Source organism: Diadema antillarum, unplaced genomic scaffold, assembly GCF_040938485.1.
Source record: "Diadema antillarum isolate AM-2024a unplaced genomic scaffold, OU_Dant_1.0 scf00000101, whole genome shotgun sequence".
NCBI classification, from domain to species: domain Eukaryota; kingdom Metazoa; phylum Echinodermata; class Echinoidea; order Diadematoida; family Diadematidae; genus Diadema; species Diadema antillarum.
Window position 1 is genome coordinate 899,976 of NW_027270990.1, and position 13,028 is coordinate 913,003.

Sequence of the window (13,028 nt, forward strand, 5' to 3'; positions counted from 1 at the left end):
CTCAATTACGCTGGTATTCTGACAATGTGCTTACATGATGCGTTCAAACCAAAATTTCTGATGAGTTCCTCCGACAAAGCTTCATCGGAAACTCAACGCGACGATAGAGCGAAAGAAGACCTTCGCGTAAAATTCCGGTCATTAAATCTATAATCAATTTCCTATGACGTGAAAGACGTGGCCACGAGACAATAACACCGTCGCGTGCTTACAAACGTGCATGATATACATACGCAGGGCGCAGGGCTGCAAAACTCTATGAAAGAACGCACATATTTATGCATATTTGAGTGTGGATATTTCTTCCTTACATTTGTGTACCCAATTTCATAATATGCATATTGGCAGAGGAGAGGGAGACAACTGCTGTGAAAAGTAGAGTCCAATGAGAACAGTTCTTGCTTGGTCAAGCATGCGGTGTCAGTTCTTTTGCTCTTGAACATTGCACGAGGTGTCTCTACATACATGAACACAGAAATAAGATAGAAGTATAGGAAGATTTCTGTACGCATAAGTACAAAGAAAGCACACATGCACGCCCACACAAACAAACACACACATATATAATGAACTGTATACAACATATTTATATGCATATCATATTATATACCGTATATGCACATGTTATATTTGAATAGACAGGTACTGATATAGAGTTCTGTACACATTTTGTTTATGTGTTTTCTTTTCTTCTTCTTTCTTACTTTTTTCCGTAAAATCTTAGGTAGGTTTGTACCCTTGCTGTATACAAAATGTACATGTACTTTTCTTTCCTTTTCTTGTACTCAAGATTTAGAAATATAATGGTTATTTGTAGTGTTAAAATTGTATTAATTATATAGACAGTATGTTTGAATGTGATGTCTTCTATGTATCCATTTAAATGGCTATGATGTGACTCTGTTTATATCAAAATGTATAATTTTGAATATCTGTGTAATTCGACCTTTAGTCGCCCACTCAGATTTTTTTTGAATAAAGACTTTTTAATCAATCAATCAATCAATCATTAATTTCGTATGTAATTAGAGATGTTGTTAGTCTGCGCTCATGCGAATACACACTCATGTACATATATATATATATATATATATATATATATATATATCTGTGTGTGTGTGTATATATATATATATATATATATGTATCCATACATATATATTACATATATTACATTACATAAAACAGTACATAAAACAGCTTACAGCACAGATTAAAGTAATCATGACTTTGTTTATGATACATCCATACAAAAAGGATGAATTCAGTATGAATTAATGCAAACTAATTTCACTTTCATGTCAAACAGTGGCTCGTTGTATTCCTTAAGATGAATACAAAATTTATATTTCCAAAGGAAAGGGATAGCACCATGCATGGATATGTACGTGTTTGATCGTGTCCAATATTAAATCACAAATAGTTAGGTACTACAATGATTCTTTGACAATAGCAGATTTCATTATGAAATGTTTAGAAAGATACCGTAAAGTATCTCTCTCCAAAACAAGTCGTTATTGCTTTTAATCCTAAACACTTCCATCTTCGTCATAATCACAGTTCACAATGGAAATTCCTCAGGCACTGTATCAGAATGACAACACTGTGTCCAGAGCTTTTATTCGACACATATTTATTGCGATAGAATGAAACAGAAAAAAAAACCCCAACAACAACCGAGAGCAGACGACGAAATGATATTGTAAACGCATGGGACTAACAGTGAAGATATTTCAGTGATCAGTATAAGATTTATTTGTAGCTCGTGAGATACAATGGTCTCCTGCATTGGTCAGTGCCAAAATACACTCGATGCTTCATTCGAACATTATATCAACTCAACTCACACATAAATATCTAACATGCAGTGGGGAGGTATTTCTTAAATTGTTCGTACAAGCTCTTACATCTGTACTACACAGCTTCTATCAAAGCGTTTACAAAAAAAAAAAAAAACATTCGAACGAATGACAGACTCTCCTCCAAGTTATCGGGGGATAAAACAGCGACTATCAATGAAATACGTTACAAAATATAGTTGCGTAGAATGGTACATGCATTCTTATATCAGAGCATGAAAAAATCTTTCTAGAGAGCGATTAATTTTTGTACTAACAGATCATGGCATGTCCCACTCTTTTTGTTATTTCTTGATGATTAAAGAGCAGTCAATAGAGTAATTTTCCACAGTAGCGCAGTGTGAACGAAATTAAAGGCTTTACTCCACTTGAAATAATCTACTATCCCGAATAATCATTTTCTTGCAGTCAGGTCGAGTTAAACTATGTTGCTATGCAAAAAAAAAAAAATTATAATAATAAGAAGAGAGATATGATATATCGTAATCGTTGGTGATAAAAATGTTCAAAATTAAGCCTCACTGTTTTCATGGGCAGGCAACAGGTAAAAAGAAAGAAACTTCCATCAATTCATCTGTGCTGCAGCTTTTAGCTTGGTTGGGTGTTGTCATCTTTCGTGCCTGTATTTTTGAACTGATATTATATCAAGTTTTAGGGATAGTTCTGCAAATGCGTTTCCTCCATCTCCGTAAGTTTGCGATGTCTGAGAACTTGACATGGTTTTTACTTTCAGCAAAAAGAAAAATGAAAAAAATGCCAAATAAAAATCACTCAAAGTATGCTTAGTAGTCCTGTGCTACAAGATGTTATGAACTCCGTGACAACTCTACCGATAGAAAATAGAACAGAGCCCCGAAATGTATGAAAAAAGTAAAGGATCGCCAGAACATCTAGAGGAGAATCATAGTGTAATCCATATCTGGGTTAAGAATATCAAAATACCACGACAAAATGTAACGATTAGTAACTCCAGGTTATCAAGTTCAAATACACATGTAAGTTTACCTTTAAGAAAGTAAGCACAAATTGAAGACATTTCAAATATTCCCTTGTTTGATATAGAGGCTGTGAATAAAACTATTCGGTGTGATACATGATAAATACATGAAGTTCACATTTTCGTCGTTGATCCAAGTGTTTCGGATAGGTACTTTAACTGATCTTTTATTAACAAGAATTGAATTTTGAAGCTATGACTAAGTTTAAAGTTCCGAGAAGACAATTAATATCGATAATAGTTAAGTGTACTTACAAGATCTTTTGAATGCCACTCAGGCATGTCAGGTAAACCTAATTTTGTTTGAAGGGATTGTATTGTCGTTACAATGTCAATCTTAGGCAATGTTTGACTGTCGATGTTGTCGGGCTGTAAATCATCTCACACCTGGGCCCTGTTTCATAAAGCTGTTCGTAAAGTTACGAACAACTTACAAGCGACTGGTGATCAGTTCTGAAGTGCTATACTTATCAGAATTTCAATAATTCAGCACAAGAACTGATCACCAGTCGCTCGTAAGTCATTCGTAACTTTACGAACAGCTTTATGAAACACCCCCCCCCCCCCCTGGTCTAGCTTATTATCTGATTCAAATGGGAATAAGTGAGAGCGAGAGAGAGAGAAAAAAAAAACAAAAAACATTATTGCCTTTTTCTGAGCCAAATATTCGCCTTATCACTTGCTTGTAAACAAACTTCTACACACGGATTCCCCTCCAGTGATAAATAATAATAAATGATAAATTGTACAATAGCAACATGTGTTTTTTGTTTGTTTGTTCGTTTGTTTGTTTGTTTTAGCAAAATTCTTGTGCAAATTTACTCACGCTTACAAACTGGTAACATTTTCTACTTCGTGCTTTGTTTTTGGTTGGTATTCATTACATAATTGAGATACCGTTCTATTTTTACCATTTTCCCTATATGGTAAGTGCAGAGGCATTCAGTTCGTTCTTCATTGTTGCAGTGACATAATATGAAATAAATATGCAATCCTGGAATTAAAAGCGCAACATACTAATATCACTACTCATCACACGACATAAAAAGAGTAAAAAAGCAAGATTAAGCGATATTGATTCGTGTATGATTACATTCGATTCAGTGTCCTCAGTGGAAATTTAAATACAAGTAGAAAGGTATTTCAAAATAGCAAAGGTAAATGATATGACCTATACGTACAAAAGCAATATCTTTTCGATCCCAATCAGTGAACAAAAGGAGTAAATACTAATGTGGTTTTGGTTTCTGTGATCTCGAAATAAATAAGAACGTGATAGAAACAATGAGAGTTAAATGTCAAAACAGAAGGTCTGCTCTCTCTACTGCTCGCAGAATATAAATGGTAAATAGACGATCTCTGGTTACCGGAACCAATGCCCTAAACCTCACGCCACGAGAAACACAGTCTGGGTTGTGCCTTACAAGCTTAAAGTCTGCTGTCCTAATCAAATAATAATAATGATAACAAAAATACTACTACTGCTATTGCTGCTGCTACTACTACTACTATAGACTACTATTTATTGATAGTTATGATATAGCGCATTCGCTTTATAGACTATCATTACCCAAGTCACTCGATACATTATTTCCATCAAGAACTGATACTTCTCACTCCTTGAGGCATCACAGTTATTAACTGCATGGTTTAACGGTGGATTGGGAAATGAATGCTCCCTATTGCTCTTCGGGTGACCTGATTCTATGTAAAATACATCAACACACACCCATCCTCACCTCCCCCCTCCCCCAACACACACGTGTACTTCAATAACTGTGAGTAGAATATGGTATCTAAATCCAGCTATATAAATATTTTTAAACAAAATTAAAAACTAAAATTTGCATGTATTTATTACGTCTATGAGCATGCCTTTATAGCAAATAGCTTCTCGCCAGATAGATGCTTGCAGCTCTCAAAATGAGCTGCGCATAACTCTACAGTGATACTCTTTATTTTTTGTCCATTTTTAAAAATTTTGTGCTCCATTAACAAAGTCAGCTTTGCTGTAGCTTAATCATGTTCATGACAAACATTTCATTGTTGTTTTTTTTCTTTGGAATATTATTCTTATTAACAAGAACATGAGACTATGGCATTGTAGTATTTGGTGTCACTTTTATTTTTCCATGCGGCACACCAATGAGACCGTAACAAGTTAGTGTGAACGAGGCTTATTATGAGCTAGAGGAGAACGGCAAAAGAGGATGGATACGGCCGATAATCATGTGTGAATATCATTGTATCTAGGAGAGTCGTAGTGACTCAGTGGACAGCACCTTTGTCTCTTGATATTGAGATCCTTGGTTCGAGCTGTTAGCAGTGGTTGTGCAATTAGAGATTGCCAAATCCTTCTGCAGAGGAGACTCAAAGCTGTCAGTACAACGGTAGTTTGCTCATAAGCCCTTAAAGGAACTTTGCAATGCAAATGCATGTTGAGTTGTATCCAATTCATAATACCCTCATCGTCATTTTTTGTGGCTAAAAGCATATATATGTAATAAAAGTGACATATTTTTATAATATTTTTCCAATTGTATTTTTTCTTCGTACTTGGTTACGCCCACAAACCAAGGTTCTGCCAGTGACATCATCTGCCAATTATTGCTAAAGTGCAAATTATTATTGTGATTAACAATTGATATTGGAATGCACCTTTCCTTAGACCGAGCATAACTTGTATGTTACCCTGCAATGTCTACTGGTAATCATGATAATATTACGATTAATATGCTATATTCATATCAACATGGAAACATGTTAGTTATATCAAGTGTAGGGAAAGGTGCATTCTAATGTATTTTGTTAATCACATTAGTACTTAAACAATGATTGACAAATGTTGCCACTTACAAAAGCTTTGTTTAGTAAGTTTTTTGTATGAGTATCCAAATGATCTAAAGAAATATAGTGAAAGATAGTATGAAATATATCTACCGGGCACGTATTTACAGAATTTGGCCACGTGAGTGATGCTGATGGTATTATGAATCAACACAAGTCAAATTGCATTGGACTATGATAGTTTCTTTAAGTACCTCCTTTAAGCAAGTTCAAAAATAAAAACAAACAAACGATATTCTTGTAAGTGTAAGCAGAAACAAATTAGTAGAAAAATATTGACTCATCAAGTCGACAAAAACAGCCCATCAATATGACGGTATCTTGAAGTTTAAAAAAAAATAACGAGCATTGCCGATACTATATTATGCTCAAAACATTCGTGACAATTTTTATCATTTAAACACAATGCTTCATGTGCTAAATTCAAAATGATTACAATGTCGTTGCTTGTTCCTACTGCAACGTCGAGATTCAAATTATGCAATTATGATAAATCCGTCAACTTCAATGTAGACACGTTGGGAAGGGAATAACTTACGACAGCTTCGAAGTATTGTAATGATAGCTTTACGATCTCATCATTATAATGTGGCTTTGTTGACGCTTTTGTAAGACTTCGTGGTGTTTTCAACCCTGGCATCAGATTTGTTTGTTCTAAATCAGTACGTATAAAAATGGCAACGCTGACGAGAATCTAAAATTCACCTAAATCAACGCGATGGGACATACAGATCAGGTGGCTTATTTTTATTTATTTATTTATTTATTTATTTTGCTTTCTGTATAGCTGTTTGTGCTATTTTTATAAGCAATAATTATGAGTGATGTTTAGTGGCTAATCAAATGAATTCCTGTTTTATCAATTCTGACAAAAAGTGGAAAAGGCACTGGTAAGAAAAATCGCTTTTAGAATGCATCCCCTCTCGGGGGAAGCAAAAGAAATGGCCAATACTATTAACTTCGTTTTTCCGAAACTCACAAATATATAAATATTGCATTAATCATTTGATTCAGAAGAGGCCTATCAAAAGTCTTAGAATGCGTCAATGCCCATAATGCCTATGATACACTCCCTTGCATATAATATATATATATATATATGTAGATGTATATGTACCTGAATGTGTAGACTATGTGTATTCATAAATGAATTTTGGAATGCGCATTAATGTATATCATCTCTCTCTCTCTCTCTCTCTCTTGATATATATATATATATATATATATATATATATATATATCCACAATAAAACACGCTTTAGATATTCATGATATTAAGATATACGGTAATTTTTCACTCTTGCAGCTCGTTATTTCGAACGTTCGAAGGTACGATCGACCTGAAAAAGAAAGAGGTTCGTGAATGCGAAAATGAAAGCGGGTTTGCAAATCCGTAAAAGAAAAGGGGTCACTATTCTCGAAATACCCTAGGATGCACTGCAGAATTTATTAAAAAAAAAGAAAAAAATCACAACATTGTTGTCATCAACCAGTGGCGTATCTAGAGAAAACGGCGCCCGGGGCAAGCGTGAAAATTGCGCCCCTAATTTCTGAAAGTGTTCAGCCCCAACACCATCCCGGTATAGGGACTTTAAACAAAGTCCACATGATGATATGCTTTTTCAAGCACTTAAAAGGGTTCTTTTGAGGGTGATTTAAATGTAATACATTTTGATAAATTTTGGCGAGCGAGCGCAGCGAGCGAGCCGAAAATTTGTGTATTTTAGCTTACAAAACATGGAATTCTTGTCATTTTTTGCTTATTAAAATCTTACAATTCCAATCAAGATATGGTGACGACCTTATAGATAACTATTTATACCAACAAACTGAGGACTTATAATACTCTAAATTAGTACGAGTAAGTGAGCCGAAATTTGTTTATTTCCACGTCATCATTACGTTTTCTTCTCATCTTTTTGATTTTTTTTTGCGCCCCCCCCCCCGAATGTTCGAAAGCGTTGGCGTCCTCTTTTGATCCAATCGGCGATCGCTTCAGAAAGAATGAAATTGCAGCCGCTGCTCCGTGTAACATTTTTCCTGCTAAATATAAAATGACATGTTTGAACACTATAGAAATTGTCATTATGTGCGCGTCATCGTCACGTTTTGTTCTTATCTTGTTCTTATTCTTTCTTTTTTTTTGGATAAATTTTGGAGAGCGAGCGCAGCGAGCGAGCCAAAAATTTGTGTATTTCAGCTTACAAAATATTGAACTCTTGTCATTTTTTTGCTTATTAAATCTTACAATTCTATTCAAGATATAGTCACAGCTTAAGACAACGACTTATACCAATAAACTGTGGACTTGAAAAAGTACTCTAAATTGTACCAGCGAGTGAGCCGAAATTTGCATATTTCCGCGTTATCATTACCTTTTATTCTTATCTTGCTTGATTTTTTTTTGCGCCCCCCGTATGCTCGAAACCGTCGGCGCCTTAATTCTTTTGATCCAATTGGCGATCGTTTCAGAACGAAAGAAATTGCAGCCGCTGCTCCGTGAAACATTTTGCCTGCTAAATATAAGATTACATGTGTGAACACAATAGACATCGTCATTTTGTCCGCATCATCATCACGTTTTGTTCTTACCTTCTTTTTTATATAATTTTTTTAATATAATTTTTTATAAAAATTTTTGTATTTCAGCTGACAGAACATAGAATTCTTGTGTGAACACAATAAACATTGTCATTTTGTCCGCGTCATCATATTTTTGTTTTTATCTTGTTTGATTATAGTTTTCTGCCCCCCCCCCCTTTCCGGGAGAGTTTTTTTTTCTTCTTCTTCTTCTTCTTCTTCTTCTCCTTTTTTTTTTCTTCGTTTTTTTTCTTCTTCTTCGTTTTTTTTTCGTTTTTTACGCCCCAAGGAGTGACGCCCGGGGCACGTGCCCCCCCCCCCCTAGATACGCCACTGTCATCAACAGAAGATATTTCTTCTTTTCCTTGGTATGTTCCTAATCTTCCTTTTCCTTTGTATTTCCTAATCTTCCTTTTCCTTGGTATGTTCCTAATCTTCCTTTTCCTTGGTATGTTCCTAATCTTCCTTTTCCTTCGTATGTTCCTAATCTTCCTTTTATTTCGTTTGTTTTTAATCTTCCTTTTATTTCGTTTGTTTTTAATCTTCCTTTTCCTGCTTTCCACAACTTCTTCCTCTGCATGATGTAGAAATAATAACTCAAGAAGCTTCTGTAACTATACTGCAAGAATAGTCACAGATGCTTGTACCGACAGTCATCAAAATACCTCAGCAGATATTACTTGGATATCGTTTTTTTAACAACCAAATTTCAGTCATGGAACAAAGTAACATTTGGAATTAATGAAATCTGATGATATTCATTTTCGACTCAATAAGCCACATTTCTTTTTTTTTTCAAATTCGCAAATTGTATTTCATTTTTTGTTTAAACCAACAAACCATAATAACGCCGTTTTCATATTAACGAACCGACGAAAGGAATCCATATTACGAGAAAGGAACTTCTGAGGGGTGTTTCATCAACGTTTGTCAGCGCTGACAATTTCAGCAAAATCCTTGGTTTTGATTTGAAGAGATGCTCTGGTCACTGACTGTTACTATGGTGATTGTCAGCGCTGACAACTTGTTAGCGCTGACAAACGTTGATGAAACACCCCCTGGTATATCGTAATATATTTCATTCACGAAAAAAAAAAAGAAGCATTAACGTTTTGCACTCTCCCTGACCACACGCAAGATCTTATGATTTATGTGTAACTTTACATTGTCATGGATGGATGTTGCAAATACAACACTGTATAATTTGTGTGGAAACTTAATAAATGAAATGAAAAAAGAGGTAATTCTGGCTCTGTGTAGACATCATGGAAGGAAAATGATATGAGGAAAACAGTTTGATGAGGAATTCATTACACCAGATGGTCTCAACAGCACGCTTCTAGAGGTAAGGTGAAATACTTCTCCAATCGCGAGGACATTACGGGAATATTTTGTTATCTTAACTCCAGCATCAGTGTATAAGCTATGTCACAATGAAAGAGATAATTCATGTCAAAGGCTGTCCTCTCTTTGCGGCAGTGGGGTTGGAGAGGGTGCTCTGACCATTCGGACACAAATAACTTTATGTTTGGAATGAATAAGATGATGAAAAATAGAGAAATACAGTGAGAGATAGACATATAGTTACTTTGTGTTCCGATTGAAAAAAAAAAGTCAAGTGCCGACATCTGATGAAGATATGAAAATAGCGAAATACAAAGAAACAAATATAGACTTTGTGTTGACTGAAAAAATAAGTCAGTCAAATGCCACCATCTAATGAAGATATGAACATTTCACACAGGATGTGTAATACCCGCGATGGATAGACTGTAGGTGTCAATTGATTATCAGCCAAATATATCGTCAAGTACACGTAGAAATCACAATTAGTAAGATAGCTTACCAACGATGACACCTATAGTGCACTGTTTGAGAGTACTACTACAATACCACGGTTCCTCTCCTGTGCTTAAAGACTTGCACTTCATTTCTTTTTTTCCCCCAAAATCAGTGCACTATATGCAGTCATTACCTGTAGTGTTTATGATCTCTTGCATTTCTTTGAGCATTACTATAGTTTTCCGTCATTGAATCGTTGATATGTAATGCACCCCTTTAAACCAGATGTAAAATGAATTGTCAGGTTATTTACCTGTTGTGTTTTTCATGGAAAACATTATTCATCAATCATCATCTATTCACGTTGTAATCGGTTCAGAATAAATCTCGACATACTTTGATACAAATCGTGCGATTTTTTCTTGTTTTAGATACCTTGCCTTGGTTGTTTACAAACTGGAAGGACTGTGTGTATGAACAGAAGCTATAAGGGTTTAAGTATAGGTTCCCTTGTGGAGTCTCTCGTCAAAAGAGATATATCCAATAATGTTGTGGCGCAAACAAAATCAAAGCCGATGTTTGCAATTACATTAATGCGGTAGCTCCAGCCTTTTCAATCAGCACTTTTATTCGAATTATCATGTAAACTTTAAAGTTTACTGTAACTCTCCGTAAGTAATTCTGGCATGATGATTAAAGTTTGTGGTGAACACCAACCGCGGATCGTGCCTTATCAACAAGAAATGCAATCAGCGCTCATTATGTTCAGTCACTGCAATTTGTGGAACGTTTCATCCTGCTTTAGTCTGTGGATCATTCTCTTCTCTCGGCCATGCGTGCAATGAGAACTCCCACGACACGGAAAGAGGATAAACAGTTATGCCGGGCAAGTCATTGGCATCAATAACCTCGCTGGTGTTCCTAAATTTAGAGCTCTACCCTGTGATGGAGGCATAAAACCCTTACTCAACCATCATAAAGGAGCCATAGCGGTACCTTGTTTACGGGATGGACGTATTATGTATACCGACAATAATCAAAGCTAGAGATTCAGTGAAGTTAATTATGTGCACATTTTACGTAGATGGCTGAGTTTTTTTTCTTCTCGTTGTATTTACCAGTTTTGAGTGAATGTAATAATTGCGTTGCCGAGGTTTAGTTATCCTGAACCATGGGAGATAATACATTGACAAGCCAAATGTACTTGCCATTCAAGGAAAAAGCTCTAAAATATAAGTGGAAAGGATGGGATGCGTCTTGGAGATTTACTTTCTTTTCAAAATCACTAGGTAACCCATACGGAGTGGACATTAAAACGTGGCTTTCAAAGACCACAAGAGAATTATATAAAGTAGAAAAAACTACAAGGACAGTCGGAATGAGTAAGGTTGAGAAAGAAAAGCACAAGGAGGCTTGGACGTCTTGGCGAAAAAGAATTAAATCAATTTACATGTCATGGTTGCAGTTAAGTGAAAAGATAAGTACAATTTTCAAAGTGGTTGATATTGTATAATTGCAAGTTTACATAATTCCAACCCTCTGGGGAAAAAAATAAAAATGAAAAAAGTGTTGCTATGGAGACCAAAAGAGTATAGAATCGCGTTCAAAAGAGCATGCGCTTCGGCAAAGAACAAAAGAGCTTTATAGGGTCACATGAGAGTCACAAGGCAGTATATCCATTATCTCGAGCTGGCTATACGCTGCGGGAAAATGTTTGATAATAAGACCAACCAGAGGAAGAAAAGGGGGTAGCGCTTCTTTATTCGCGCCGAACGACGGAAAGATGTGACCATGGAAAGTAAAGCAACATCATTTCGGGGAAAAAATGTCTTTATACAGGACAAATCGCATATTTTTTGAAAGGATATATTTTTGCATCAACCGAGCACACAATACTCATCGCATTGTTGTGTTTCCCCTTCGATGTTCGCATTTCGCATTAACCAACCTTAAATTGCATATTTCATTCATTCATGCAAATTTTCTTAATTTCTTTTTCATAAAAGAGTTTAATGAGGATTTCATGAGCATGTTTGTTGTATCATTAAAAAAAATACAACGCAGTATAGAGTTCACACAAAATGTCACAAAAATGAAAAATCAAGTATATTACTATGACTCAATATTCCTTACGCACAATGCACATATTTTACGATAGGAAAAATGTAGATGCCTCAAATGAGTGAGTATTAAATGCCTGTTCATTAACTAATCACAGTATGTAGACCTTTCCCCTCTGGACCAAGTAACAAGAAAACCTTCCTTAAAAAAATACAAGACATCAGGGCAAAGGAGTCTTAAAACTAAAAAGTATACAACCACGACTTAATAATCCTAACGCATGCACGTGTCCTATATACAAAACGAAAATTCTAAATGCGTGGTAGGAATGAAGCGTTGATCCTGTTTAGTGATTTATCACACTTTGTAGCCATTTACCCTTGAGGCCAAGCAACGAGCGCAACTTTTAATTAGCAGTAAATTTGACTATTAGTAAAAGCCGTTTAATACCTCAGAATGGATGAAGTATATAGGAGGTCGTAATTCTTTGTTGTTATGGTATAGGATCTTACCGCCACTCGAAACTCAAAATTTAAAAATTTGCAATTGCTTTGACATGTAGTCAACGCCTCTTCATTTTTGGAAATCAATTCAAATGAACAAATGCTATTGTCGAAATAACACATATTCGAACTCACCGATATTGTTAGTGACCGATTTTACTGCGAAACAGAGAAACAATATTATTGTCAACTTGACAGCTCTGTCAGGGGAAATCGGGATTTTATCATCAATATTTTGATAACTCATTTATGACCACGACGTTAAAAAAAACCAAACATATAGAATTAGAACTTACCGACAACGCAGCTCTCTTCGGTCTTCAAAACAAAGCGTGCATCAAAATATTTAGCATGTTATTAACACTCGACCAAAAGGAACGCCATCAGCGGTTAAAACGT